Raw genomic sequence first — 26,755 nt, forward strand, 5'->3', positions numbered from 1 at the left:
GCCTCCTCCTTTCTCTTCTGCCTGGTCCCTGTCATGGCTTGTGTCTGGCACCGTAGAGCAAGTGCCTCTAAAGGTTCTGCCTGTAGTAAATTGCCATACCGGCAGTTCCCCACTCCTGGCGTGGTGCTGGAGTTCTAAGAGCTAGCCTGGATTTCAGCAGTTGCTTCAGGATAAATTTCATTTTTTAACCCCTACACTAATATTGTCTGCTTTAAATCTTGATTCCAGCTTACCATAATAGTCTCTTGGTTGTGTTTTCCATTTTTTAGTGAAGAGTGATTTGTTTATTTTACATATATATATTTCAATATTATTTACATGTTTAACTATTGCATTTCTATATGAATATACATTTTAATAGAACATAGGCACATTAATTCAGCATTATCTGTGCAAGGTTGCTGAAAATCAGAATTACTTTTGTTTGTGGCTAAAACCACAGACTTCCAAAGAGCAATAATTGGAAGCACAGAATTACTGTGTTCAGAGAAGATACGAATCTCTGAGAGCTAAGCAGTGACATCTTCTCTCTTTATATGACAGAGATGCCATTGGTGGCAAATTGCTGCAGAGCAAAGCCGCCTGCTTCAAAGGGTTTGTCAGACCATCATGGGACTTGCTGAACATGGACTGAAATAATAACCTAGACATTATTGAATCAGAACTAGTTAGGATCACCAGGAAATCCCATTTCATTTTGTTATAAATGAAACACAAACATACATGTGCTGGTCCCGACCTCACATGACCTGCTAGACACTGCTTAGCTACCAATGCGCAATTAGATTGAAGGTGAAATTCAACATTGCTAGCTCTCGTCATGGGGTTCCTAGGAATGTCCAGGTTACATTTCGGAATTACTGTACATGTAAAGACAGCATTATTTGGTATTGCTGGTGATTTTAAAAATAGCTAGCACCTTTGATAGCACCTGAAACTACCTCAGATAAACCTTACATCTACAAGGAACTGAGAAATACTTTTTGTTCTCTAAAGATACAAAAATGTGTAAGCTTTTGTAAAACAGAAGCAAAACAGACAGTATGGAAAAGTATTGTTTTCTTTTTGGTATTTGCTTGCAATTAAATTTATTGTAATATCAAGTGTTTCCCACCATTTCACCAAAGAGTACAATGGTCATGATGAAAAGATGCTGAAGAAACCTATCTTTCTTTGTTTGCAGTCTGATAGGCAAAACCACGGCACTAATGACCACCAAATTCTTGCTATTTATGTCATCTTTCACTTCTAATTCTTATGGACAGTTTTGTTATCTTTTCAAGGTACTGGGAGGCTCAGGGAATGCAGCTGTCCAAAAGGAGCAAGTTCATTCAGTCACAGTAGAATGTGGAATTTTAGTTGAGGCATTTGATGTACAAAGTGGAATAGAAATTACAGTTGATGAGATTCCATTTGCAATCCTCACACTTGTGAGACTGACAAGACAATTCCCTCTCTGTCTGTCATGAATCCCATAACTTGTCTCTGTGTGGCTTATAATTCTGCTGTGCAGCTGCTCAAGGGAAGAACCACTGGAGGTGTAAACACTTCTAATACATTTTATTCTCATGGTACATTAATTGAAGTTTCAGAACAGAATTGCATAACACAATACTGAAAATGCTATTGCTGTTCCTGTTTTTTAGTTTTTTACCGATACTGCTGCCCCAGCAGTATTCAATAAGAATGACAGATTACTTAACTATGAAAAAAATAGACTTCAGTTCTTCTTTAACATTTATTATAGAATCATAAGATCATAGAGTAGTTTGGTCTGGGAGAGATCTTAATGATTATCTAGTTCCAAGCACTCTGCCAGAGGTGGTGAGACCTTCTAAAGACCAAGTTTCTCAGAGACTCATCCAACCCAGCCTTGAACACTTCCAGGGATCATCCCTGGAACAGATGTGGATGATTCCAGATCACAGCTTTGCTGGGCAAGTTGTTCCACTGTTTTACTACTCTCATATCTAGCCTAAATATATCCTCTTTCAACTGAAAACCATTCCCTGTTGTCGTACCTTTACATGTCCTTCTGAAAAGTCCCTCTGCAGTTTATTATAAGCTATATTTTAGGTACTGGAAAGCTGCTATAGTCTTCTTAGAATCTTCTCTAGGCTGTACAATCCCAAATCTCAGCCTGTCTGCATAACAGGGGTAGTCCAGCTCTTTGAGCATCTTTTTGGCCCTCCTCTGGATGTGCTCCAGCAGATCCATGTTCTTACATTGAGGATCCCATAGTTGGATGCAGTACTCCAGGAGGGGTCTCACAGGAGCAGAGCAGAGGACGAGAATCAACCTCCCTCAACCTGCTGGCTACATATCTTTTGATGCATTCCAAGATGTACTTGGCTTTTCAGACTGCAAGCGCCCATTTCCAGGTGATGCTGGAAAATACAGACAGATAAGGATTTTATCTTCAGTGCAAATCCTGGTCTTTTTTTTTGTTTTGTTTTTTTTTTTTAAGAAATACTAAACATCAAATATTTTCAGAGTAAAATTTGGAAGAAAATGCTTTTCAGAGGAATTAAAAACTTTCTAGTTGTTATGACAGGTGTTTTAAAGTGAAAAGTTAAAGAAAAAAAAATAAATTTTATTAAAAGTCAAAGTATTACAAAATGCCAACATTTCTGCAATTCTTTTTGCCCTTAAAAAACCAAACAAACTAAACCAACAAACCAAACAAAACCCTCTTGATAAAATATATTTCACTCTTAACTGTTTCGATTTCAGTAAGCCAGAACTTCTAACCAGATAAAATATTTTGCAGTCCATGAACTGTCAGTTTTCTCTCACCTAAAGGATATATAATAAATCAGTCAACTAAAATATGTAAGAAGACAAGAGTATCATGTTTCAGGGCAAAAAGCAGCCTTTCAGAGATGCATTTTAGGGAGAGAATTACTTCTCTCTGGTTATTTCGTAATCCCATCTTTTAAACACAGGCAATCTCTATGAGATAACAAACTTCAGGGGGAATTACTGCTGTGCTGCTGAATTTAGCTAGAGCAAAAAGCCTGGAAAGTAATGCTTCCTGCTGATATAACACCCTCCTGCAGTGGCCCCGATTGAACTGATGTGCTACACATACATTAAGCAACCTCCTCTGGGACCTCATAGGGGCCAGTTAGTGATCATCGTGTTCCACCTTGGCAGAGGTACTTTTACTGAGGTGATCTCAAAAGCACATGAGGGCAGAACACCCATGTCCTCAGACTTGTCAGAATGTGGGCTCTTGGACCTAGTTTTCATCTGAGTTTCACTTGATAGACATAGAACCTTTTTCTGGGTCCATCTCTGAAGTATGCCTTTAAACTAAAGTTAGAACTTAAAACTACTGTCCTTACTCAGGCAACTTTCCAGACAGTTTAGAGTTGGGGAGTTCTATGCCAACAGTATTTACTCTGACCTTTCAATGAGCTGTAAGTAATACATTTGGCCTCATGTGATCCAGTGTAATGGTGATATTTTTGCATTGAAGGAATGGTTTTAAAGTCTTGTCCCTTTGATTTACATGAAAAACTCTAACTTAAATGGTTTATAAAACATTTTTAAAAAGCCTGTTCTTGCAGACACATTTTCCTTTACTATTTAAAATCAGACAACCTGTGTAACTGAAAAGACAGAAAGAATATTCAGTTATGGGTTTTTAATGGAAGACCCTTCAGTCGTTTTCCTTTTATTTTACTTTTTAAAGACAAATTCATTACTTCAGATTTGTCCATAATACTAGAAAACACTGTTATTTTTACTTATTCTTCTATCTGCAATATAAAGAAAATTATTTGAACATGGTCTTTTGGAAAAATTAGACTCATTGAATGATATCACTGTACCTGTAACTATATCAGTCAGCCCTGGTTTGTATTATTAATCCATTTCTATATAAAATACCTTTATTTTTTTGAACAGTGTCTAATTCTATTATAAATCCAAGGAAATAATTCTGTCAGACCTTATGTTATTCCTCTAACATATGCTTGGAAAATATTTTTTATAGGTCTTCACTGCTATTTCCATATAAGGCCTTTTGTCTCAGAATAAGCAGCTGGTTCAAAAGAAAATATGAAGATTTTTAGCGGTTACTGATGGTTTGAGCAAGCACTGACCCCTGGGTAACATGAATAAACAGTGGAGCTGAGAACAAAAAGAGTCCTTAGACTACTATTAACTCACAGTAATAAGGCAGACATGATGTACTGGGGTCAGTACAAGTCTCATTTGTAGATAAGCCGTAAAGAGAAATCATTCCATCACCAAAGAAAGGTCAATGGTTAAAGTCTGATATGATTGTTTAAAACTAATCTTCCAGTGACAAATTTCTGAACTATGAAGGAATTCTTCAATTTCAGGAATATATTTCAGGGTCTTTTTTAATGGCACTTCATGCTTCTAGAAGCACTTAGCAAAGAAAAATTTTTGGGAAAGTTTTGGATGAAAGGAAGGAAAGGCAATACTCAATTTCATTTCTAAAGTAGTCAAAGTAAAGTTTCCATATAATCTTTATAATTTTCTGTCACCAAATCTTTTGGAAAACAATATCTTTTTGTCTAGCATAACTCATTTCAATATAAACATGAAGTATAAGGAGGAAAAATATTTTTATTAAATTATTTTAACAAATTATGGAGATATTTAGAATACCACCAAAAAAAAAAAATAAGGTCACATTTCCTTACTTGGACTTGATTCTTCAGTCATATTTTTGTCCTGATGTGATTTTTTTTTTTTTTTAACACAACTTTGGGCTGAGAATGTTATCGTTGAGGAAAAGAAGAAATAATTAAATAGCCTGTAAACCACTCTCAAATTCCTTCCAATCAGAAGGTGACAGTTGAATATTTGGAAAAAAAAATGTACCGCTGTTGGTTTAACTATGCTTACATTTTTCTGTTGCAGCTGCTATACAACACAAGGACGAAACATCCTTGGGCTAACACAGCATACCTACCTTGACTTTTCCTATGCAGCAATCTTGGAGAAAGTTCCCCCGCTTTTGCAAACCAGAATGTGTTAGTGAAGATCCTATGGCTGAATCTCATTTCAGCGCTTTTTTTAAGCCTCAAAAAAAAAAAATGCTGATCAGCTTCGTGGATAGTCAAATACTCATTAATAATATAGATATAAAGGCTGTAGCAAGAGAGATGAATCCCTAGCTTGATAGTAGGAGAAATATCAAAAGGGAATGGAGGAGTGTCTTCCCCATTACACTTCTGACAAAGTGCATAAGACTTTTTGAACATGATCCAACACCTTTCTACTGTAATTTACAGAAATTATATTGACACAGGTGTTTTGGCCCCCTTAGAAGGCAGTGAAAAAACTCTTCCAGGGAATATCCTGTTCTGTTCTTAAAAGTGTACAAAATAAGTGAAATAAACCATAGGAATTCCTGATTTGCATCAAGTTATGGATGAACAGTTTGTGAGAGGAATTTTTTTAGTGCCACTTCAAAAATCAATAGAAATGCCATGTATTTGAAATCACTAAATAAAATAAGTCTTTAGGTAATTAGATAGTAAAAGCATTGAATGAGGTAGTGCAGCTGGTATATGAATTGTAAAATCCTAATTTCGGAGCTTTCATGAGTTTTTACCAGGCCATGCTATCTTATCAATAATGCTTATTGTTTTTCAGATGATGACAAATATATTTTATTTTAATGTGCACAATTTCACTTCATTTTTGCTTTTCTATACAAATGTGACAATCTCCCTCTTATTTCTCTTAAGTCTGGGACCTCATTCACACTTCTACTCATTTATTGTAATTGCTCAATTCTATTGAGAAACAGGAAGAGATATTGGAAAATTAACTGAAAGCTTCGTATTCAGATGTCTGCTTTTTATGATCCTGCAACTCTGTTGGCAATGTTCTCACTGGCTAGACTGTTTGAACTTTGTGTCATTTGCTTATGATCAAACCTGCTTACTTTTATAGTTTGGCATGATATCAACATTAACACTGGTTTGAAAATCTTCTAAAACCTTTCACTCATCAAATACATGTTAATCATTCCAGGGCAGCTTTTGTGTTTTACTACAAAAAAGCTACTTGTCAAAACTACTGGCACCTCAGAAGCCTAAAAGAAAAGAGCATGTTAAACTACTAAGTCCTGGCCTTACCTTGACCCCCCTCTGTTCTCCAGAGTTATATATTAAAACTGTTAAAAGCTTGATGCTAATTAATTCAGAATCTTAATAATTCTGCCTATTCAGAAGATTCACTAAAGCAAAAGTTCTAAATAATTATGTTCTGAGGACATAATTATAACTCCAGCAATAAGTTCTACAAAATCATTCATTTGACTTTTTTTTCCCCTCAGTAGTATTTTTAATGGACAATTAAAAATTTCTAATGGTAAATTAAAAATCAGAGCCTAAAAGCATATTTTATGAAATGGGAATTATTTGATTTGGCTGAAGCCTCCAGATGAATTTGATGTAATTTTCTCTTCTTCTAAAATCAGTTAAGAGTATGGACTGCATGAGGATAAACATCATAGCTTTACTTTGTTGAACAAAAGAAAAAAAGTACTTTTCCCCAACTCACTTCAAATAAACATCTCTAAGGTTAACATGCTCTGGAATGAATTAAGGGAGAATCTAAGCTGCTTGTACCCTTTCAAGCAAAGAACTGTAGCACTAATAAGGACTAGGCGAAGACTGAACCTAAATCAGATGCCAAGAATTATTTAGCTTTGTCTCAAGCTATTCAACATCTGAAGGATGAATCAAAAATATAAGATAATGAGCAGGGCAAGACTGAGAACTGCTTTCTTATTACATCCTTTCTCCTCTTCATTGTAAAACTAGTAAACTTCTGAGCATTGCCTGAAATGTAGCTTTTAAACCTCAAGAACTATTACAACATAAGAACTTCAATTACAACATAGATGCTCTTAGCCTGTGCTTCAGTAGTTGAGGATGATGCCTTGCATAAAAAATTTGATTGATGGACTGAGCATGGTCAGTCATAAGGGTAGGACTGCTCAACAGGTTGTTGGAGGCCTGCACCATATTTCTCATTATGGCTGTGTGTGAGGGTTGACAAACCTAACATTATATAACTTCAGGAATTCAGAGCAGAGTTTTCAAAGATAGGCACTAATAACTTGAGCTTCATGGAGGAGTTTCTCTATGCCTTTTTAAATTAAGCAAAGGAGAAGCAGTCCCTAATGGTGTTATGCATGATAATCAAATTTCCTGGTTAAAATGTACTCACCCAGAGGTCACATCTCAAGCTCTCAAATCTTGTTGCAGAGCTCTGCAGTATTGCTTGTCTTCTCAGCAGAGGTCTGCTGCTTTGGAGGATAAGGAAACATTTACATAAGAATGTTATACAACTCCACAGTTTAAAAAAATTCAACAATTTATGACTGACAATGACAAAGAAGAAGCAAGATACAAAGAAAGCAGCAGTACCACTGCAAACCAAGTACAAGACTGCAATTCCAGTGGGTTTTGCTTTTTTGTTTTCCCCCAGATATGTATATAATTGGAGAAAAGGGGCTTCTGCTAGCTTATTTTGTGGTGCACTTCTCCTTACCTGAGAGGAAGGCACTTCTATAGTATAGGTTTTTAATATAAAAATATGCTTATTAAATAATTGAAAGGGTGCATACCAAATCCCCTAACTTAATTAAAATGTAGATAAGTTTCTATTTTACTGACACAAAGGCATTTCTGTGTTCCTGTAGTCATTACTTAATGCTCATGTCACTTAACCTACATTAGATGTTTAACTTTGTGGTTCTGGGGCTGACTTCAGTTTTAAGAAAAAAACAAGACAGAACTTGCATGAGCTATTTTATTAGAAAATAATTTCTCCTCTCTTACAAAGTTTTTTTCTCAGCTATGTGTTCTCTTTCAGGCGTACAGAAAACAAAAATCTAAATTATGGTCACAGTGAGATCACCATACCATGATCTTTGCTCTCAATTGCCCTGTTGTTTCATGACTTACAAGAGGAATGCCTCAGTTGTCAGTGCCTCTTGGGCTTGCCCAAGTGGCGTGTGAATTTCTAGCTAAACTGTGCAGTGATTTTTTCCTGTATCTGTTAGCACCAGATCAAGAACAGTCGGCAAAGAGCATTTCCAGGCACATTAGCTAATCTGTGACTCTGTAGTGAAACAAGTCTCAGCTATGGCTGTTTTGCTGGAGTCACACAAAGATACTGTACCAGAGGTAATTCAGTTCAGTGTGTAAACAGGCTGATGTCAGTAACAGAAACTGAATAAAGCCATTACTTCATGGCTCCTCATTTAGTCATTACTTAAACTCCAGCAGAAAGATTTTTTTGAAATTCAATATACAGTTTCCTGTTCTTTTGATCTAAAAGAGGAAAGTGAGCTCTTTTCAAAGAGCCAATGTTTAAAAGAACATAGGAATGAACATTTTACAACTGTAAACTGCAAGCATGTAAATTACTGGGAGTAGTTCCTGCCTTTGTTGCTGGTGATAAAATGAGAGCTTTGTTTAGCTGGAGGCACAGTGATTGATAAGTTCCCCTGGTGGTTTTATGGGATTCTCGTTTGTTTTTAGAGGGCTGTTTGTAGTTTGGTGTGGGGATATTTTGGCGCTTTTTAAAATTCAATTTTCTCTTATTTTTTAGTTCATTTGCTTTAATTTTAAACCCAGATTAAGCTTTAAATATAGAACCCAAATTCAGTGGTTTTAATTATTTTGTAACAAAGTCTCACATAGCTTCTACCTTAAAATTTGATCACACAGGCTTATTTCCACATTACTTTCTATGATTTTTCAGTAAACATCAGATATCCTATTGTTTCTAATCTGGAAAGACTGGTATCCAAAATGTGTCATTCATTTGAATGAATTAATCAGAGCTTGAAAAATGTATGAAATTTAAAAGAGTTAATTTTTTTGAGGATATGATCTAGATTAGATTAAATTATGACTACTGAAAGTACATTTATTGGACTTCAGAGTAGAAAAATGAAATGCAAATAGAGGAAATATTTTAGGAATTTCAGGCTTTCCAGTGTTTTTAAAGGTACATTTAAACAGTTTTCACGATGGCTTTTTCATCAGCTTCATTATGACAAACAACCTTTTGATAGTTATCAACCTAGAATTAAGTATATTATACCAAAAAGATAAACTCTAAAAAAAAATTACTTTGATTCAGAATTGTAGGTCATGCTAGCAGGAGCAGTGGCTAAGAAGACTATTCAATTAATACATTCTTATGAACATTTCTGATAAAGTGGGATTAAAGATAGTAGAGAAGAGGATGATTGAAAAAATCCATTACAGTTATTTATGACAGAAAGGAGAATACAAACTCCAGGGATTTGGGAAAGAGGACTTAGAATTATTGAGATAAGTGTGAATAGAAAAGTAACTGAAAATCATTCCTCCAAGGCACTGGTTATATATATGCATGTTATGTATTTACTTCCTGGTCATCTCATTTAAGAGGTTGCCTTTAGTATTGTTTGCCAGGTATATTCTCATTTCTTCTGTAGCTCTAGAGATTGCTGTTTAAATGATATGTAGTTTGCAATAATTTTTTTTCCGAGGTAAAATAGGTAACACTAGAGGTCACAGATATCTCCAAAACACAGAAAATACTGACATCCTTCGGCTCTCGATGTTTAATAAACTCACTAGGTCTTTCCCTGTTGATCTGGAACTTCTCCAATGCTTTCATACCTATCTAGATTAAGTTGTCTGGCTCTCAGGTGAACCATAAAATGATCCAGAAAGTAAACAAAATATTGTTCTTCTCTTGTGGCATCTGTTTTCAGATAAAATCTGTATACACCTCATTTATACTGACTGGGTTGCATATTGAATAAAATATGTTCTTAAAAATACTTGGATGCATCTTTTTCTGAATAGAGCAACTGAAAGAAGAGTAGATTATACCCCTTTTTACAGTTTACAGCTATGGTTTTTGGCCAAGGGTAAGGAACTTTAATTAGATGCCATCTCTGGTGCATACAGCTTAAATATAAAACTGCTCCCTTACACCAGAGTCTATATCAGCTGTTATTAATTAGGATCTAAGTGGGATATGAGAGGAACCTACAGCTAAATATTGTTATGGAAAAATAAGTACAGTTTCACAGAGTCACTGGGAGTTTGAAAGACAGCAGGCTTGTACTTGTGCTGTTTCCTGCAGAGAAAATAATTTTGGCCCCTTCTAGCAGGGTTGCCTTAGTCTGGGGAGGCGTGGGGGCAGGCTGTGCCTTTTTTTTAATTTATAAAAAGCTGAATTTATATAGTGTTTTGTTACCTGGGTTTCCTGTTGCAGCTTGTTTACTTCTTGTGGACCATATACTTGAGGTGAAGATTTAGGCATGTATCTTTATCTGAAGCATCTCTTTCCCTGAGCAATTTAGTGTAGATTGTGCATGATTTTTCTCCTTCTACTGTGCTTCCTCTGCTGTGACAGATGACTTGGGGTTTGTTTGTTTCACTGATTGGAATGAATAGGATTACTAAATACCCCTACAAATAAAGACAAATGATGAAAAATTGAACAACATAAAATTCTTATTCCTGGTTCAGTGGAAACACAGAAATTCAGATGCTCCTGCCTTTAGAAACTGTTGTACTGACTTGGCTTCTCTTATGCATTAACTTAGGATCTTTATTTCTAAAAGTATCAACTTGATAACCATAATTCTATCTGCTTTCTTCATCCAGTGTTATGAACAAACCAGCCTTGCTGGGACACTGCTGGGCTTGAGCTAAGTACTGATATTGAAATGTTAATTAGCTAACTGCTCCTGGGAATCACCTACACCCCCCACCCACACTGCCATTCTAGGACTGGGATGCAAAATGGAGGGACCAGTGGAATCATCGGAGGGGGTTTTGGGGATGAAAACACCCCTAAATGGAAGGCTGAGCACAGTGGAGGGGGCTGGATGGGTGTGCTGGTTGGGGAAAAGGGAACCGCATCCCTAGTCTATGTGTGACTTGTCACCATAGCCTCCAGAGGACTGTACTGGACTGGGCTGTGGGAAGCAGGAACAAAGAAGCAACTCTTCCTGGGGTTACAGGAGGGAAGGAGAGGGACAGCTGCTGCTGGACTTCAGCAATCAGGCTCTGCACATCCCTCACCCTTCAGCTACCAGTGTGCCAGGAGGAAAGGAGAGAGGACAGACTGCTGATCGGGAGTTCAGATACAGACTGCACATCCTTCACCTCCGGCTACCAGTGTGCCACGGAGACTCCAGGGACAGACTCTGCACATCTTCTCCCCCTTCGGCTACCTGGAAAAAGCTACAACAGCGGGGGCGAGCTCCACGTCAAGCCCCCTGCCCAGCTATTCTTTTTAATAAAGAGCTGAACATGAATAAAGGCATAAGCCCTGTTCGTTTCCTCCAGCACTAGTAAATAAGTCAACTTTGTACGCAGGGGAATGGACCTGATCATCAAAGTCAGTTGTCATTAATATCAGGGACAAGTCGGACAGCTTAAGCGCTGTAACAGTTTACTGCAGAGTCAAAACATTGGGCTTAGTTTAACTTTGGCAGTGTAGGAGGAAGAGGGGAAAATAAAAGTCCATGAGCAAGGAAACTGAAGAAGCTGTCCGACGGCTGCAGATTGCTGGCACTGATCCTTCCCTTGCTCAGGTCTGGCGCTGCCGCCCACCCCACTCCTCACCTGCGTGGCAAGGCAAGCTGCAGCGTGCGCGGGGCTGGCTGGGAGCAGCGCCAGCATCCTCGGCTGCTGCTGCTCACAACGGGGTCAAGTAGGAGCCGCCTCTCGTTTGATGGGACATTGATTTGGATCCCTGCCCTCCAGCCAACCGCCAAGTTTCCCAAACCTGTTGGGAAGTGCCTTATCTCTAAGACTCGGTGCTGTTCTGTCAGCTTTAGTTAATGAGCCATCAGATTCAGAAGTTACTGAAGTAAGACAGATAGACAGCTGGAAAAGTATGGTGTTTGCACAAGCAAAGCTTCTTTAGAAAAACAGGCTAGTGCAAACTTAAGAATTAAATTAAATTAAAAAAGAAATCTAAGACAAGTGAACTGACAGCAACAGAAATACCACCTAAAAAAGAATAGAGCTGGAGAAAAAGAAAGCTGGAAAAGAGATATTAAAAGAAAGAGGAACCAACAAAGATTTCAAAGCAGGAAAAGGATATAAAATAGGAATAAATATAGGCAACAAAAGAAGAGAAAAAATAGAACCTTAGCTAGACTAGGGATTAAATATGAAAAAGAACAAAAAAGAACATAAAGAACAAAAAGAACAGAATTAAAGGAAAGCACAAGTAAGAAAAAGGTGTGAGCTAAAACTGAAGATGGACAGTTCAAATTACTTATATAATACTTTTTATTACTCGTGCCAGGTTAAAGATTTCCAGAAAAACTTAAGTTATTGTTGTAGTGCGCAGGTTCCCTGGATATCTTTACTGTCTCAATCCATATATAGCATGAATCTTTCAATTTCTTAACTAGTCAGTTTTAAAATCTTAAATTGTCTATTACTGTAGTAAAAATAAGTTAGAAGATTCAAAATGTATAAAATCACATCAAATGTATAAACTTTCTTTACCTTATCTTATATTTTATATAAAAATCTATTTTCAAATGAACTCTAATTTCACAGACTCATCTTATTAAAAATTCTTTAGAACTTTGGCATTTATCTTGGTACTCCCAAAGTTCTGAAATCAGCATATTTATTTTTAAGAACCATACATTTTTAGTACAAATTTGTAAATATTGATCACAACATACAAATAAAGTAATCTAACATAGGGTCCCATCTAAAGCTCATTGATCTTCAATTTTAGAGGCTTGCTTTCACTGCATGCTTATTTAGTTACTTAGTTGATAGTCCATGCTTGGAGGAAGATCTTTTTTATTAAAATTTAAGTGCCTCTGATTTTGAAGTATAATCTGTAAGTCTGTGTCATCCCTACAACCATCATAGTGTCACCTGGCAGTCAGAAACACCTTGAATTTTTGTTGGTGGGCTACATGAGAAAGAATTCAATTTTTTTCTACCTTTGTGGTCTTACAGTGCTTTAAAAGAAATATCCAAAATATATGAATTTACAGATGAGGAGTGTTGATGAGTAAGGCTGATAAAATTGCTTTTTTTTTGCAAATTCTATCATTACTAAATTATCATGGAAATTGTGCATCACACATGCATTTTTTTTATATTTACTTTTTAATGTAGTTATTTCTTTATTATTTTTAGTAGAAGGATATAAAGCACTTATTTGGATTGACATGAACCATTCAGAAGTTCTAGATATTCTAACTCCATGTCAGCAGAAATTTTATGCCATAACATATCATGTATTTATTCTGTCCATCACAATATGGTAGGAAACCTCAATGGGAAAAAAAAAATTATAATAGTCTATTATCTAATAGTCTCTATTTATTTATTGACAAGCTAATGCTGCAGCACAAAAAGATACTGAAAAAGATACTCCAAATGCAACCCACTGAATCCACTAATGCAATACTCCAATACTAAGGGGTTCTTCCTTGTATATGTTTATGGTTCAGAAACCTTATAAAATAATTAGGCTTAGTGAAATACTCACATTGAACTAGGACTGTCACTTTCTGTTCATTTTATAGATTGGATGACTCTGAGATCAAAACCCTGTCCCCTCTGTGTTTCTTGAAGGTAACTCTAAGGTATTGCAGGCTCATCTGTATGGAGCTGAACAGAAAAAGAAATATTAGCAATTCGCTAACTGGCCTTTGCATTTTAATGACATTAAGTACAGCATTAGGGTAGAATCTGCATTATAGAGGCTTTATCCTTAAAATATATTTGTTCAGCAGCATAATTACAAGTAATGTTGAGGAAATCACTTAATTTAGCATTTTTTAACATGCTGAGGTGGTGCAAGTTTTATACGTAGTGTAGGACTATTTCTTTTAAAACCATCCTTCCCCTTGTCCCCACGATAAAGCTGCTAAACAGGATAAAGTATGTCCATCCATTAAGCCAGGATGTGTAATCTGTTTTCACTGACTTTTCATGAATCATGCAGCAAGAGGTGTGGAAATCCGTGTTTGCTGAGGAAAGCTTAGCTGGTATATTGCCCCTAAAAAATATCAAGTTTGTTTGTGGTGAAGGAACATTAATGTATGAGGTGATTGGAGGCAGCTCTTTGAAAGAATGGTTGACAGGGTACTAGCAATGAGTCAAATGAGAAAACTAAAAGTCACTCTGAAAACTTCAGAGAACCTACATTTCTCCTTAGTTCTGCATGAACAGTGGTAAAATATTTTTATGCAACATTCTTTTTAGCCTTCTCAATATATATGTCAAAACCAAGGTCTTCTTAATTATTGTCTAAAATGACTTCTTTATTAACCACCAGCAAACCAACTCAAATATATCTACACTATATTTAAACCAATTTTTTAAAATTTGGTACCTATCATCCCTTCATAGAGTCATAGAATCTTTTAGTTTGAGAAAGATCTTTAAGATAATTTAGTTCAGCTGTTAATCCAGCACTGACAGCACATATTCAGATGGCTGTGGGGCAGCACCTCCAGATTCTTTTCCCACCAGTATCTTTCCACCCAGCCCCAAGCCTGTAGCATTGCACTTGATACTGCTGCAGTTCATGGAGGAGCCACAATGGAGGGAAATATTTACCTGAAAAGCTCAAATCAGTGCAAGAGTCCTCTACAGAGAAAGGTGGGGGAGGGAAAACTAAAAACTTAATTTCCCAAGTGTCCTTCACCTGTGCCATTTTGTGTGTCTAAGACTCAGGAGTGAAAGGGTAGGAAGAAAAAGAGAAGAAAAGAATTTGGGCATGGGAAAGAGAAGATGAGGAGAAACAATGCTGATTTAATGTTTGTATTTTTTCATACAATTAGAATCTATTTTAAACTGGAATAGATTAAGTTAATTTTCCCCTAGTCGGATCTATTTTAGCCCGGGCTTACCCACCACAGAAATAAATGTTCTGTTTCATGGAATATAAACCACCATTAGGTGAACCATCTAAGTGGTAGGAAAACTATATTCTGCAATTAGGTATTTTTTGTTACTTAGAGTTAAACTGCAAGATTATTCTTTTGCCCTCCATCCCATAATACTTAATTTGCAACTTGTATAAAAAGAAAGAATTTTATCAATTTTGGTGCTGACATGCAGGATAAGATTTGAAAGCAGTTAAGGTAATGGGTTTAAGTAAAATACATATCAACCACTCAGTCTGATATTCAAGAGATTATATTTGATAAGGAAAAATCGCAAACTTTTTATACTTATCAATAACTGGGTGAAGAAATAGAAGAAGTAGCATTAGCGAGTAAGCAGTAGAAATGAGCAAGGGAACTGCAAGTTACAATGAATAATAAGTCAAATGTTTTTTATTCTGTTGTGTGTACAACATGTACAATAGATGTATTGTCTGAAACAAAATTAATTGATTTTTCCATCTCACATGGAAAGTGGTAAGTCGTGAGTTCCAATCATGTATTTTATTTTGGGATACTCAGAACCCAGCAAAAGAACCCAGCAAAAGAAAGAAAATGATCCAAATTCTAGAAAACATAATGCACAAAATGGATTGGAGAACTAAGGATATTTAGTTTAAACAAAGAAAAATGTTAGATGTAAAGGCCTGCAGCACAGATGAAGAGAATATTCTGTTCTTCAAACAAGTGGTAGACAGCACGAAGGATACATTAACTTAGGGAGAGAGGGAGAGAGTTTCTCAGCAAATATAAGGTAGTAATAGGTTAGATTATTTAGGAAACTGTCATATTTCTGTCATAGGAAATATTTAGAAACTTCCTAGACAAGTACATGTACTGTGAGTTTTGCCTTCAGGCAAGAGAAGGAGGCAAATGGACACCTAAGGTATTTTTTCAGATTTTTAAAGTTTTGTTTGTTTTGGGTCTTTTTTGGTGTTGCAAAGATCATTACCCTTGTGAAATATTCAGAATAGCTTGAAATAGTGTTGCAATTTTTTCCTACTATCATAAAACTGTCAAATCATAAATATTCTTCTCATAAAATTTCTGAGATACTTGGAAGTACCAATTTCAGTGAAATAAACATGGCCTGTGTTTATTTTTAGACTTTTCAAGTACTGCTTCCTCTCCGGTGAATACTTTCATTCATTGCCAAAGTTTTCTAAATATCAGGGGGACTGAATAAGTATTAGCAATCTCTGACATCAGCAAGAGCTGGATGCTTTCCAGTCTTTCACCTCTGTTGAAAGGGATATGTAAACATTATATGACTTTTCTTCTTTTATTTTTTAATCTTTCTACCTGTTTGACAGAATATAGATGAGTTCTGGCCAGTTAAAATAGTCCAGAGTAGTAGGATGACCCTTTGGAAAATTGTGACTAGTGCCATCCTTAGAGCACAGCAATAAGTGTATAATTACTTTTGAATGAACTAGAAGAGACATTTTGGAAATGACTAACAATGCTCCATAAGCAGGCAACACACATTATTTATAAATATAAATGGAATCCTAGAGAGACTTGGAACCAATTACTAATATAATTTTATGGTGTAAATATGCTGGTGCTCAGAAATTCTCTGTTTATTCTGTGGATAAATAAAAACTGAATCATCATGTTTACACCATGAATGCCAACAGCAACTTCAAAAAATAAGATTTTTGTAGTGGTATTATTTTCGTGCTAAATATTTATGTTGAGTTTTCCTGGCAATAACAACCATGAAGTTTCTGTGTGAGGTCTAAACACACCAAAATTTCTAACACAAAACTTCTGGTTTTATTATGTGCCAATTACCCATATTTTTTGAAGGGGAAAAAATACAATAGATGTGTTATTTCCTTTTTTAACAGATGACTATAACTGGAAGTATAAAAGAAATGTTATTTATATGAAATGAACACTGTACTTCATCATGTCAAGAAAAAAAAACAAACCCTAAGGAATGCCTTCTACTTAGGAAAAACACACTGGTTGTTTTGGCACTAAAAATTGATCAACAAATATTATTTGAGCAGAAATGTAGTAGACACTTAAATAGCAAGCATAAAAGGCTATAATGAAAACATTAGACATAGTTTCTGTTTTTCTATATTTGAATGGGAGAGAAAAAATTTATCATTGACTTTATTATTTGTAAGGATTTTTAGTATTGCTTCATGAAGAGCCACTGCTGTAAATAGTGGTCTGCTACTCATTTGTGAAAGTTTCTTTTTAGAAAGAGGTTACATAGAGATCCATCTTGATCCTGCACAAATTCAAGGGTAACTGGGAGTTGATCATTCTTGCAGTCACAGTCCTCCAGCTCAGGACACTGACACTCCCTTGGTCAATAATCCGCACTGAAGACAGAGGCAAAGAACGCATTAGACACCTCTGCCTTGTCTCTGTGAGGTGGCCATCTTCATCCTGTAATGGACCAATGTTATTTCTACACTGCCTTTTGCCATTTATAGATTTGGAAAAAACTCTTTTTATTGTCTGTCACAGTTCTGGCCAGCTTCTACTTCAGCTGAGCTTTGGCCACATGAATTTTCTCTCTATAGTGACAAGCAGCAACACTGTCTCTTAGACTCCTTCTTTATTGGATAATTACGGTGTATTTACTCATCTCTTATATTTTATTTTTCTTATTCTGCTACTGTCACAAATATTTATATTAATCTTTCTCCCCGTAATCTATTACTAATTTTTACAGTATTTTAGCGCAGCCTTTTATTTTGGGTATCAGTTTTTCAACACTCTTACTCTCTGCTTCCCTTGTAACCTCCTTCTAACTGTTTGAAACACCAATTTCCCTTCCACCCAATTGCTTGTCCTCACATCCATCACATGATACACTATTTTTTGCCAAATTAAGTGCCAGAATTTATTCAGGCCAGACAGCCATCTGAAGAATTTTTCTGAAATGTCCACTTGATAATGCAGCTACAAAATGACATATCTCTAATATTCACGGTGTAAGATTTAAGGAATTGGTAATTTATGTTAAATTCATGTTCTTATGCACTTGACTAAATACTGCTGTCCATGTTCTCAGCTTTCTGTTTCCTTCTTTTCTTCCATTTGTCAAGTTTTAAGATACATATGCCTGGAAATATAACTTCAGTCTTGGTATTCATTATGTGTTCCACAACAGATTTATTTTATTGCATACAACAGAGGAACATGGTTTTACTATAGAAATCTATAGTAAATCTATAGTAATTGCCGCAATTGTGGTCATTCTTCTGGTCCTACTGCAACAACAAATCCATACATAATGGTATGGATTTGATAATGTGGATCCAAACGCATCATCCTAACTTTCCCAGAACATTTCTTTTTCTTTTGCTTACCATTACTTCTATTGTCCTTACTCCTAGAGGTGCAGGCTGGTCTTCTGCAGATTTTTCTGGCTGAAGGCATTGTTTAGAACTCATTCAAGAACAGAAAGTGCTCTGTTATATTCAGTGTCAAAAGTTCTTGCTAAGGCAAAACAACATAGTTTTTATATTGACCAAGGTCTCAAGTAAGTAATACAGAGAACTGAAATTGTATGGCATAATATAGCACATTTCCCAAGATAACAACAATTAACAACAATTTCCCTCACTCTATCATGAAAAATTACTGACCCATGGAACCACTCATGTTTTTTTGCGTGAATTTAATTAATAACTGTACCATATCCTTTAAGGGAGAAATGCACAACTAGAATAGAAAATCTTGAAGACAAATGTGCTTTACATAACACAAAAGATTAAAAAACAGGGAAAAAAAACCCTGAAGGAACATGTTCATACAGCCCTGCAACACTTACTAGTGTCTGCAAATAAGCTATTGAAAATGATGAGAAAATTGTTGACAGTGATAGTGTTCTGTACCTTCCAAAATCAAAACCAGTCAGCTTATGCAAAAGAAACAAAACCAAAACCAACAAAACCCTCTGAGCAACTAAAAACAGAACTCAATCCCCCCCCCCCCCCCCCCCAAACAAGATTCCATAGTAATTAAAAGAATAAAACCTTGTCCAAAGGGATTACAGCAAGAAATTCTGAGCAAGCCTCAGGGAACTCATATAAATTTTCTAGATCGGGAAAAAAAAAGGTGAAAAATTGGTGGCCATCTGTGAACATCTATGAACATAAGAAATAGTGATTACTGCATTAACTCAAAATGCTATAGAAGGAATGACACATACTTCTAATTCTCTGTACTGAAAACAATTGGTTATTTACCAATTTGCACTTAGTAGACTACTTATAGAAGATTTTTGTCATCATATATCTTCATTTCAAATTTACTAGGCAAACATGATGGCAAGTCATTATGAGGATAAAGTAAATCGAAGTTTCCAAAGACAAAACCTCCGAAATAACACAGTAATACATTTAGCAGAACAGCTCACAAAATGTGGAAGAAAACACACAGTTATAAGCAGAACTGAAAATATTCAGATGTAAATTACATTATTATTTCCTTGAGGAGAATAAGTCTATCTGCAGTGGTAATTTAGACACATTAGGTGTCTAAACGTAGATATTGAAACTATTTTCATGTCTGAAGCTAGATGAGAAAAATGTCAAAACAACCTAATCTGAATGTATAAATCTTATCTATGGTGCAAAAAAGCCAAGTAAAAAGAACATTTATATTAACAGGCACATTAAATCACATCATTTGCAGAGAAAGAAATAACTCATTTGGAGTATACAATAAAAGTAATGAAAATTTACCCTATACTGTGAGTATTCCTGCTTCTTACAAACAAGGAAGTGCAAACTTTTCCTTTGAGATTGTTGTACTGAATTTGAAATGAATTTGACTTTGAAAAAAAATGCATTCATGAAATGAAAGAATTCTTAGAATTTATTTTCATTGTTTTATTTTGCTTTAGTTTTCTCATGTTAAAAAACTGTATTCAGTACTGAGAGGTTTTCTTATGCTACTTTTGCATCTGTTCTTCCACCTCAGCAGAACATCAGGACATTGTAGACGAAGTGTCTCAGTCTTTGAAATCTCATGTTCTTTATGTGAGAGGGTGGAGTACATTAAACTCTGCCTTAGAGATGGATGATCTGATAGGAGTTATGGGTTAAAATTAAAGAACGGACAGGCAAAGTTGGCATTACAATGGATGTCTGCTACAGGACACCTGATCAGGAATAAAAAAAGAGTGGATGAGGCCCTTTACAGACAGATAAAAGTGGCCTCTTGTTCATGAACTCTAGGCCTGCTCTCTGTTGGGAAACAGCACAGAAGGGTTGTGAGAACAGCTAAAGAGTGAAAAAGTTTTGGAATATTTTATTTCTTGATGCTTTCATGAATTCAGTATTTTCAAAACCTGGACTTAAAAATTACTATTTTTTTTTCATGTGCATTGAGAATGCCATGAAGAGTAATTTTTGGTTCAGACAAGATCAATTGTTTCACTTATAAACATACTGTAGAGTAGAATAAATTTAAAAAAAATTAAAAAGTGAGTATAAATTGGAGCTCCTTTGGAATTCTTGTTGTCAATTGAAAGACATCTTATTTTATATGTCTTTGACCAGAAAGTCAGTCATGACTAAAAGTACTAAAACCATTGTATTAATTTGAATTATCAAATTCTTGTAATACTTGTAATGGCAGAATCAAATATAATTGTTAATGAGATACTCTCATTTATGACTACTACAAGCTTTGTATACTGATATATATAATTAACAAGACAATCACAAAATGTTTGTGTTTTTAGCAAGTTTTCTTCAGTAAACAAATATGCATTCTGACAAGAGGAGAGAGAGAGAAGAAGAAAGGGAGTTAATGAAAACTTGCTCAAATTGCAAAAAGCATTCTTTCACATCTGGGCACATTAAAAAAGACTCTGTCAACCGTGAACAGAAAAAAGTGTACAAATGCTGTGGACAAACATGCAAGTACAGACTGGTTGCTCACTTGAAGGGATTTGTCTTAGCTCCCCTTTCTTCTCTTCTTCATTAGTAATGTTACGCACCTAGTTCTCTGTTGTTTTCACTTGCTTCCCTGCTGCTGCATTTTGATCTTTGCTTCCTGTCTCTCTCCCCTGCTGTTTTTTTTTCAACAGTATTCTGCTTTTTGTTTGACGAATGGTGAAAATTTCAAGATTCCAGGCCTCTGAAGAACAAACAGAATATCAGAAATCAGGAAATCTTGTAAATTGTGCTCGGCTGCTGGTTCATGCAATACTATTAAACATCAAAGATGACTAATATTGAAAAAAAAAAAAAAAAAGGTGCACGTAAAAGATCCTGTGCTGCATTTATGTGCATGGAATAACTTCAGAGTCTGGCATTCATCAGTGCATGAATTCCTGGCACAGCTTCTTTTGTCTTTCATTTTGCAGAACATAAGCAATTTCAGGTTAAAGGCAGATTTTTTTTTTCTCCCAGTGGCAAAATTTCTGGAAGTAAGGGTGTATAATTTACAGTATCCACACATTTTTTTTTTCCTTTTTCCTTTTTCCTTTCCTGATTTCTGCAGTAAAAGTGGAACATTATGCACAGCAGAGCATGGTGTTCTCATTATTTCCTTGTATAATCCCTCTGCCTTGAGTAACATAAAAATCTCATTTTTTCTAGAAGCTTATCAAGCATGTCAAAATGACACATCTACTCTTCTTTGGTGTATGTCAATTCATTCATATTTGGCATGGTGTGGTATGTAATACTCAAACCAGATGGACATTAATAAATTTAGCACATGGATGTGAAAAAGGAATTCATGGAATGGTAGTACAGCTGTGCATAAAAGCAATAAGCTCTTGTAATGCCACCTTTATCTAATGCATGGCCAATCTGGTCTTGGCATGTCAGTGAAAACTAAGCAAAATTTTTCCTCGTAAATGTGAAACAAGAATATTTCAGCATTTATCAGATATAGAAACATTCTTAATAATATCAGAAATTAAATACCTTATAGCAGTTCAAGCCTTCAACAGACTACAATTCTTTATTCTCCTGCAGAGGTGATTCAACAACAAATTTCATAAAGTGCAGCTTTTAATTCTACTATCTGCATATTAAAATTTTCTATTTTTAAGAGTATGCTTTTCAGGGCTGTGAGTGTACTAAAAGCCCTTATCTGCCTCAATCTACTCTATATGCCTCAGCATACTCTATGCCTCAGCATACTCTATGCCTCAGCACTCTATATAAACTCAGGTCATTTAAGCTACAGAACTTGCCTGAGACATGCTGTAGATTTTTCTGTACCCAACTGTTCTGTATTCCTAATTAGAAGTTAAAATTAGGGTGCTTATGGATTTAAAATTGCTAGACATGAAAAATAAAGAAGTACAGTTCAATGCTTAGCATATAACTCTAGTAAAATTTGGCTAGAATTTCAAAAAAGAGATACAAAGCTGTCTAGAAATTGAAGAGTCTAAGGCTACCTAAGCCATCCTGACAACACTTCTGTTCTAAAGCTGTAACAATATCTATTCTATTCTATTCTATTCTATTCTATTCTATTCTATTCTATTCTATTCTATTCTATTCTATTCTATATTCTATTTTATTAATTTTAAAATAGTAAATTGTAAACTGTATTAGCTAATGTGTTCTGATATTCTGTCTGGAGTTTGCACAAATTGTCTTCGTAATAGGTATATCTGTACAAGTAGAATTCTTTGGCTGAAAGAACCACAAATCTGATAAAAGACAGGACATTGGGAACCTTCTCCAGGCTCTTAGACTTTTGCACCTGAGTTTATCACCCTTAGTAAAAATAAATAGTAGTTTCTGGATGTGAAGTCAAGGTTCTTAAAATGGAGAATTCATTTCCAGCAGAGGTCACAACATGTATCCGATGTTAACAGTCACATCATTCCTTGCTCATGATCTTGCAGAAAAAAAATATTGCTTTGCTGTTCAAACAGTAAGATTTTCACTAGGTTCCCGTTAGTAATTTATTTATATGGAGGTAACTGTGATCTCTTAACTATAGTCATCTTTTTTGTCTCCCTGGGCTTTTAATGTGAATGATAATTTAACTAATTAAGATGGGGGCAAATATCCCTGTTATCACCTACTGTTTTAAAATACAAATGCTATTTTTTATTCAGGAGTTTTTTAAATACTGAATTCTAGTCAGGACATTTGGAATATTATGTAATATTTTTTTAATCTGGGGCTCAAAATGGTTACTGATACTAAATGAAATTCCAACAGTGATGCAGCTATGCTGCAAAGATTTTGTTTTCAGTAATATACTTAGAGAAGTGCTTTAGCCTCACCAGGGGTGAAATATTCCATCTGTAGAACTAAGAATGGTATACATTTTATTGGTAACCACAATTAGTTCATGCTAGATTTTTCTAAAGAAATGTCAGTGCCTCATCACTGAGGCTAACAATTAGCATGGGAGTGTTGAATTAAGCATTGGATAATTCCCTTTCATTTAAATTATTCAATTTTTACATTAATATACTTGATTACCAATTGACTTGTTTTTTACATTCAAATGAGAGCAGATTCTACATTCTCAAATAGCTTATGTTGCTGAGAGCTTATAAAGCTATGCCTTCACTGTCTCTTCCCTGGCTGTGTTTGACTCCTTAATGCTTTTGATCTTGTGTGGGATTTTAGAATACAGAAAAGCAGTTGGAAAGTTATTTCCCTCTGTTTACAGCACAATACTTTACCATGGTGATTTGATATAAAGGGCTCAAAGCAGGGATGTCCCCTTGTTCCAGTTCAGTGGATATAGAGATTTGTTGAATTCTAGAGTTTATGGAAGTCTGTCCCTTCTATAATTGCTAAAACGTTTCTGCAAGCACTCTGAAACCCCTGATTCCATTGGGTTCTGGAATCATTAATGGGTAAGGCATTTTGTAAACTGCTGACATACATCCTGAGTTATGTCTGACTACAAATCCTATCCACTGTTGCATCAAACAACATTAGAACATTGTCAGAAAACTTTAAAGATTTTCATCTTCTAGCATCCTTGGAGAGTGTTATAAGTCCAGGACAGACCATCCCAGGAATCTGTAATCCAAATGTCCTTACAGCCACACTCAAGAGTGCCAACTGTGAAGTCATGCAGGAACGTTAATATTCTGGCCTGGAGGCTTCCCTAGGCATTGCTCTATGCATCTTTTACTCTATCCTCCTGGAAGCAGTGAATTCTTGCTGTGCGTTGTTAAATGTTGGATTCAACTTAGAATTACAACTAGCAGAACTGTCATTCTGACTAAAGGTTGAGCATTGAATAATTTCCCTGCTGTATCTACATTAGTTACAGTTTTAAAATTGATAAGAACACCATATTTTAATATTTATAAATTCTTCTCTGATCTCCTTCTTTGAGAAATTTCTTTAAAGTTCACTAAGAAATATAATGGATTCACCTATTGAGAGCAAGTTCAGAAGGGGAAAGGAGAGCTCCAAGCATATTATAGATTCAAGTCTACTATTTAGGCATAGAGTGAAATTATGTTTCTCCAAAGCACTTAACTGTAACGGTGTGTAATTCACATAATGGAGTCTGTAGATTCAGAAGTATAAGATCAGCATGGGTATCGGAACAATTAATGTTATTTATAAATTGCACATCATATCCCATTAAGTGTCTGTTGAGTAGGATGTTGAATTTGGCATGCTAATGGTTTTAATTTCTTGCTCTTATTTAATTTTCACTCGGACAAATTTTTTTGGAAGACCATTTGAGATTCTTACATGGAAGATGTTTTTACATACTTATTTGAATTGCACATAGTGCAGAATGATGCCTACTGCAATATCCTTCCTGCAGTTGCATCAGACAAACAGCTGATCTGAATCCCTAATCACATTCTCTGTGAGAGACTGAAAAAGTCTACATTTTCAGGTCACCCAAAAAGTTCTATAAATGTTCCATCTCCCTGACACAGCAACTTGTGACTTGTAGGGATATTATCTGTGAAGTATTTTCCTCTGTTCTTTGTGATATTTTTCAAGTGTGTCTTTGTCTATGTAAAGATTTTAGTATGTTGCCCACCTATTTTTAGAAGAATTTTGTACAATGAGAAGTTAATTTTTTCTTTAAATCTTTCTTACTGACATATAAAAGAATTTGTTGCATTCGCTTTCTGTAGAAGCTAAGAATAAAAATGGATTCTATGGAGAAAGTTGAATGAGATTATGACTAAGAAAGGAAATGTTATGAGCCAGCAACAGGACACTCAGCAAAAATCCAGCAAAACCTAATAATCCTGAAGATGAACAGAAAACAGGCTCTATCTGAAGCTAAAGGGGTAGGTAGGGAAGAAAATATTGGTTGATATTGTGAGCAGCTGAGGGTCATATGTATAAAAGTGTACTAAAGACTTGGAAAATGACATTCCGGAGGAATGGCTTCAATTCTCAAATAGGAGGTTAAGGAAGTTCACTGAAGTCAATTAAAAAAACCAAAAACAAAACGAACAAACAAAAACAAACAAAAAGAACCCCACAAAAACCAAAAACACCTTTACACCTTTACAGTTTAAACAGTCTGAAAGAGTGAAACAGTGGCAGAGCTGGGTACTCTACCCTGATTATACTTGTAGCTTAGGAATATGATTCATGAACTGAGAAGAAGCTGGTGCACAGAACCATAGACTCATAGAATGGTTTGGGTTGGAAGAAATCCTAAAGATTCCCATCCCTCTGCCATGGGCAGGAACACTTTCCACTAGACCAGGTTGTTTAAAACCCTGTCCAACTTGGCCTTAAACACTTCCAGGGATGGGGTGTTCACAGCTTCTCTGGGCAACCTGTTTCAGTGCCTCAGCACTCTGAAGTGAGTATAATGTAAAAATAAATTAAGGTAAACCATCTTGCAACTTAAAGGCAAATAAAATATCCGAAATAAATATTTCTATTTTACCTGGCTCTTCTTGTTTTAGCCAAGGTCTTTGTTGTGATATTAGGATTTTGCTCACTTACTTGTTTTGTCCAATCCATTCAAGTCATACATTGTTATGGTAAGGATCATACCAGGTTTACAAAGTACCAGAAAAAAATTATCCTTAATTGTCAGTGCTGTGATGTAGAGACAAACATGTCTCTGTCCTATACAACTTTTTCTTTCCAGTACTGAGAATATGGATTCTCATTTAACAACTAGTTTAAATCTCATTTTCATTAGCTAATGTTGCTAAAATTTACTCGAGGATGTCTAACGTAAGTTTGAACATAACAGTGTAAACCTGTGAAGTATAGATGTTGATTTATATAAAACACACATTTGGGAAAAAAAAAAACAAAACAAACAAATACAGAAATTGCAGCACCGAAACTTCAGATCAGGGTGTTAATAATTTCGGGAAATTGCCCCCCTATTTATTACTTTTAATATTTTATTTATTTAATATCTCTTGGTCAATTGTTCTAAAATAATTTTTAGAATCAAAAGGTTTGGCTTTTTTTAATTGTTGAAAGTAGTGGAATAAGTATCACTGCAGTGAGAAAGGCCAGACTGCACAGCCAGAGGAGGAGATAGTGACACTGCTTGATGAAACACGGTGAACACATCACTCTGACCATCTCGGCTTTGATATCTAGCAGTTGCTATTGTGTGTTTGCTGATGAATGTGTTTTCAGGCTGATCATTTGAAGCTGCTGAAAGTAAAAACATCTGCCATTTTTATGCTTATGTGGTCTTAGACAAAACTCCCTTTGTTGTTTGCTTGACAGAGGAGAATACAGCTCATCTTACTGTAGAAAGCCTGGGACCAGCCTTTCAACATCAAGCCTTTTTGTCAGACAATACCTTTTCTGTGATCAAAGCCTACAAGGAATAGTAGTCACATCCAAGTTCATGTTCACACTTCTG

The 26,755-nt window shown here is 35.5% G+C and overlaps 1 long non-coding RNA gene across 2 annotated transcripts; it reads right to left on the minus strand.

Annotated features, from left to right (window-relative positions):
* Positions 1–1,054: 1,054 nt before the first annotated feature.
* LOC115494880 (uncharacterized) lies at positions 1,055–26,755 on the minus strand. 2 transcript variants are annotated; one of them, XR_012055441.1, is made up of 5 exons: positions 26,693–26,755; positions 20,934–21,073; positions 13,549–13,670; positions 7,225–7,300; positions 1,055–2,387 (listed from the first exon to the last, which is right to left on the minus strand). It is a non-coding gene; the product is annotated as an uncharacterized lncRNA (long non-coding RNA). The 2 variants fall into 2 exon arrangements; XR_003959900.4 differs by lacking the exon at positions 26,693–26,755 and adding an exon at positions 21,871–22,349.

Source organism: Taeniopygia guttata, chromosome 1, assembly GCF_048771995.1.
Source record: "Taeniopygia guttata chromosome 1, bTaeGut7.mat, whole genome shotgun sequence".
Taxonomy (NCBI): domain Eukaryota; kingdom Metazoa; phylum Chordata; class Aves; order Passeriformes; family Estrildidae; genus Taeniopygia; species Taeniopygia guttata.